Source organism: Schistocerca serialis, chromosome 1, assembly GCF_023864345.2.
Source record: "Schistocerca serialis cubense isolate TAMUIC-IGC-003099 chromosome 1, iqSchSeri2.2, whole genome shotgun sequence".
NCBI lineage: Eukaryota > Metazoa > Arthropoda > Insecta > Orthoptera > Acrididae > Schistocerca > Schistocerca serialis.
The window spans coordinates 1097006473-1097012617 of record NC_064638.1 but is presented as its reverse complement, the minus strand read 5'-3'; positions in this window follow the sequence as shown (position 1 = coordinate 1097012617).

Genomic DNA, 6145 nt, shown 5'->3' with positions numbered 1-6145 from the left:
GCTCTATGAATTTTCTTAATGTCAGCAGAGACATTCATATAATCCCTTATCTTCCATGTCAGCATTTTGTTTTTAAAATGCAAATTTACAATAGTATCTCCGGTTCCGCTGCATGTCTCCTTTTGTGTATAGCAAGTTCCATTGTTACTTCAGTGGCTGAAAATAAAGTTGAAGACCCCTATTACTAAACAACTCACAATGTTTAAATGAGAATTAACTTTGAAAAAGCCTTCCAATAGTAGAGTTGCCATACCTAGCTGGGACCTTGTCGGGACACTTTGATATGGGGTGTAGAATAGAAGTGATGTGAAGAATTTATTTAGTATGTGGTGAATGTTGATCATGTAAAACATATTTGCTGGTTCTGCATTCTCCTCTACACTGACTTCTTTGACTTGTCTATCTTCTCTCACTCTTTTTGTGCCATGTTTGGTAAAGTTTCGTGCTGTATTGTGTCCTCGTGTTGAATATATCTACTCAAATCATCACATGGTTGACTATTACTAGTGTAGTCTACACCAATACCATATGTAATATCCACATTGGTGACCCCCGACTGTGTTTGTCATTCGATTTGTCTCTGTGAAAATTTTTCGATCAACAGTGTTGTTTACAATGCACAATGGACCTTCTGCCATTACCAATAAACTTCCAAGTGCTTCCATGAGGCATTTCACATCAAGACTGTGAGAACCCAGTGCAAACAACCACTAAAATGGTACATGAACATGTGCCCACCATTTTGTCCTATCCACAGGACCTAACCTACATGACTTCCCAATAGCGTGGTTTTGGTGTCTCGCATTCCAAATCTCTGCCTGGACTGGATTCATGCATACCTGCTCAGATAACTCAACTTCCACCTAATGTCTGTTTCAGACCCGATCTTACTACACAGTAAGGCACCAGTGTGTGTGATCCTCCCCAGAATGGATATTTAGATATTTTGTGATGAGGGTCCCCTCAAAAGGTTACACATAACATACTGTGCCCAGTGCAACTTATACTCTTGCACATGCCTTCTATTACCATCCCATTTTTGTCATCTGCCATGATGGGTGTCTGCGTAACCTTGCACCTCTCCCCTCCCCCACCCTCCAAACCTTCACAGTACTGGGGCCTCAGGCATCGTACAATGTACGGCATTCACCGCTCTCACACTTTCACCCCGATACTGAACACATCAGCGACATTGGTCAACCACATCAGTTCCACACTTGTTCCGTGCCCTGCACATTTTAAGCACCAAACCAAGACTTTGGGCGATGCACCCTGCAACGTGTTTGAATGCACCCTTTTGCTGCACCTGAGGATGGTGCCACCTTCTTCCATGCAAATTGACCTTGTCTCTGTGCCTTCTACTCCCCTTGGTGAGCACTACAGCATGACTGCCCAGGGAAACGCCCCCGATGAACAATCTCCTGTTCACAGCCAAGATTTCACCTCTCAACACCAGCCCAGCTACCTCCCACATTGGCCTGCTTACTCACACGACACGCTCATGGGCAAACTGCTCAAGTTGCCTCCACTCTCAATGGACAACCCACGCACTTGATTTGCTCTTGTCTACATCTACATTTACACTACACAAGCCACACAACGGTGTGTGGCAGAGGGCACTTTACATGCCACTGTCATTACCTCCCTTTCCTGTTCCAGTCGCATCTGGTTCGCAGAAAGAACGACTGCCGGAAAGCCTCCATGCGCGCTAGAATCTCTCTAATTTTACATTCGTGATCTCCTCAGGAGGTATAAGTAGGGGGAAACAATATATTCGATACCTCATCCAGAAATGCACCCTCTCGAAACCTGGACAGCAACCTACACCACGATGCAGAGCGCCTCTCTTGCAGAGTCTGCCACTTGAGATTGCTAAACATCTCTGTAACGCTATCATGCTTACCAAATAACCCTGTGACGAAACGCACTGCTCTTCTTTGGATCTTCTCTATCTCCTCCATCAACCCGACCTGGTACGGATCCCACACTGATGAGCAATACTCAAGTATAGGTCAAACAAGTGTTTTGTAAGCTGCCTCCTTTGTTGATGGACTACATTTTCTAAGGACTCTCCCAATGAATCTCAACCTGGTACCCATCTTACCAACAATTAATTTTATGTTATCATTCCACTTCAAATCGTTCTGCACGCATACTCCCAGATATTTTACAGAAGTAACTGGTACCAGTGTTTGTTCCGCTATCATATAATCATACAATAAAGGATCCTTCTTTCTATGTATTCGCAATACATTACATTTGTCTATGTTAAGGGTCAGTTGCCACTTCCTACACCAAGTGCCTATCCGCTGCACATCTTCCTGCATTCTGCTGCAATTTTCTAATGCTGCAACTTCTCTGTATACCACAGCATCATCCGTGAAAAGCTGCATGGAACTTCCGACACTATCTACTAGGTCATTTTTATATATTGTGAAAAGCAATGGTCCCATAACACTCCCCTGTGGCACACCAGAGGTTACTTTAATGTCCGTAGATGTCTCTCCATTGAGAACAACATGCTGTGTTCTGTTTGTTAAAAACTCTTCAATCCAGCCACACAGCTGGTCTGATATTCCGTAGGCTCTTACTTTGTTTATCAGGTGACAGTGCGGAACTGTATCGAATGCCTTCTGGAAGTCTAGGAAAATGGCATCTACCTGGGAGCCTGTATCTAATATTTTCTGGGTCTCATGAACAAATAAAGCGAGGTGGGTCTTACACAATCGCTGTTTCCGGAATCCATGTGGATTCCTACAGAGTAGATTCTGGGTTTCCAGAAACGACATGATACGCGAGCAAAAAACATGTTCTAAAATTCTACAACAGATCGACGTCAGAGATATATGTCTATAGTTTTGCGCATTGCTCGACGACCATTCTTGAAGACTGGGACTGATGTGCTCTTTTCCAATCATTTGGAACCTTCCGCTTCTCTAGAGACTTGCGGTACACAGCTGTTAGAAGGGGGGCAAGTTCTTTCCCGTACTCTGTGTAGAATCGAATTGGTATCCCGTCAGGTCCAGTGAACTTTCCTCTGTTGAGTGATTCCAGTTGCTTTTCTATTCCTTGGACACTTATTTCGATGGCAGCCATTTTTTCGTTTGTGCGAGGATTTAGAGAAGGAACTGCAGTGCGGTCTTCCTCTGTGAAACAGCTTTGGAAAAGGTGTTTAGTATTTCAGCTTTACGCGTGTCATCCTCTGTTTCAATGCCATTACCATCCCAGAGTGTCGGGATATGCTGTTTCAAGCCGCTTACTGATTTAACGTAAGACCAGAACTTCCTAGGATTTTCTGTCAAGTCGGTACATAGAATTTTACTTTCGAATTATTGTCAAGAACTTATTCAATTTGCATGGTATATTGGATCACAATTCTCGCCTTGTGTACCTAATCACCCATCTCCATGGCCACATTGACCTAATTAGTGACCTGTTCTTGACACACAATCCTCTCTCAGAGTTGCTGAACTACCATCTGACAGCATGCCAACCACCACCACTCTAGCAACAGAAAGTGCAGCCAATATCCCCACCCCCAACCCTCCAGTGAACCTGCCGTGCTGGTTTCATTCCATGTTCGGTGATGCTGCACATAATTGTCACCTGGCTTGTGAATAGTCTAACTCACTATGTGGTCTGGTTTAGGCACACTGGACCTCGGACTTCCTCTCGATGCCTACATATGCGATAGTCTGTGTGTGCCACGACAACCATCAGCGGCCATCTCTACGTATTGGATGGTTTCTCCAGGTATAAGTTTTTAATCAACACAGTTGCAGAGACCAGTGTGATAACCCCCTGCACTACCTCTGGTAAAAATGATGCCTACTAAATCGACATTATGCGTTGTGAATAACTCTAATATTAACATCCTCGGTGCAGCTTAAATTCCAGTACAATTTGCTTCTTGACTCATAGACTTTCCATGTGTCAGACATTGGAGAATCCATTCTAGTCACGGATTTTCTACAACATTTTGGCTTTCTGCCGAATATTCACAAAGCTTCCTTGCTGCATCACGCTTGAGGAACTTTAATTCCAGGCCTGTTTGCCCCTTCCTCTGGCCTTCCCTCTGTCGAGTGTCTACTCACGCACTCTTTTTGTCGAGTACTCATCTCTAAAGGCTCACTTTACGACACTCCTCGCTCACTTCACTGCCAAGCGCACTGTAACCAATGCTCTCCACATGCACAATAACATCCTCTGGCAATGGACTGACATGGTGTCTGAAGAATTAGCACAGGCACATCGGCTGCTGCAACAACTGTCATCTACACAATGATGTCACGACTCCATTGCTCTAGTACAGAAAGTGGCCCCAACAGTTGCCTTAACTACTCAGTTCAGTAACACTATGCCTTCTGGTCCCAGTACTGTTTTCCTCCTGCACAACTTGGCCAAAAGTGTACCCTCATAGTGCTGGATGACTCTCACCTATCAGGCATTACTAATGGTGCTTATCATAAAATCAGTACCACCAAGGGACCTTGTTCACCACAAAGCCCATTGGCTCAATCCAAAAAAACTCTGCCAAGCCAAATCCATTGTTTAGTAAGTTCCTTAGTTCTGGCATTGTTTGCCAATCAAATAGCACCTGGCCTTCTCTCATACACCTCATGCAAAACAAAGATGATTCAGCCAGGCTCAACGGTGATTATAGGGCTCGCAACCCTTGCATAATTATAGACAACTATCCAATCCTGCACATACAAGACTTTGCACAACTGCTTAGTGGTGCATGGTTGTTTAGAGTTTTGGATTACAGCAAAGCCTATCAACAGGTTCTGATGTCCCCAGATGACATTCTGAAGACTGACAGGATTATATCCTTTGGGCTATCTGAGTACTATTGTATGCCATTTGGCCTAAACAACACTGCCCATACCTGGCAACTTTTTATTGACTCTTTGCTTTTCAATTTATCATATGCTTATGCTTACCTAGATGACACAAGCATTTCTGAAGCTGAGCATGAATTACATGTTCTGAACATACTACATAAGAATTCTGTCAAGATAAACCATTAGAAATCTCAACTGCACAAAGGAGATGTCACCTTCCTTGGCCATGCTGTCATTCCTCCAACCAGGATGATGTCATTAAGCACTTTCTTTTTCCTGGTGACTACCAGGAGTTGTGCCAGTTTCTCGGCATTATCAACTTTTACAGACACATTCCTCATGCTCCAACTCTTCAGGCTCCCCCATAACTGATGCCCTTAAAAGCGAAGACACTTCTGGCACCAGGAAGGTCCTCTAGATGGAAGACAGGCAAAAGGCTTTTGATGCACTAAAGTCAGCTGTTTCCCGCACTGCCACTTTGGCCCATCCTATTCCAGATGCTCTTATTTCCACGACGACCGATGCGAGTGACGCGTCAATAGGTGTAGTGTTATGGCAACACATGAGTGATACAACAGAACCTTTGAAATTGTTTTCTAACAAACTGACAGCATCTCACAGCAATTAGTCCACATTTGACTGCAAATTACTGGCAGTCCACGAAGCAGTGCAATATTTTCATGATGAGATTTAGGGCCACCAGTTCACCACCTACACAGATCACTGTCCACTAGCAAATGCGATACGAAACTTGAGCAAAGATGTACCTGCATGATGACTATACCACATGGACCTCATCTGTCAATACTCTATTGATGTGTGGTAAATAGGGTATGCAGACAATGTCATTGTAGACACTCTATCCCATGTGATCTCTACAACCTCCCCCATCATTATGAACAAGCTTGCCAACCTTCAAGCAAGCAACCCAAAGTTTTTGCAAATACTTCAGGATTTTAACTGTGCTCTCATGCTTGAGCAACAACTCCTTTCTTGCTACATGACGCCGATCTTCTGTGACACTGCCACAGGTACACTCCACTTCATCATCCCCACCTCCCTCCGTCGTGCAGTTTTTGATTCCCTTCATGGCCCCACTCATCTAGGGATTAAAGCTACGACTGCCATCACAAAGGAATGCTTCATCTGGCTGGGGATTGGAAAGGACTGCAAGGAGTGGACACATGCATGTGTACCGTACTAAAGGAGCAAAGTTGGTAGACATGGCCAGCCACCCCTGGAACATTTAGAATACTGAAGGGCAGGTTACGACACGTCCCCATTTACATCATCGGTCCTCT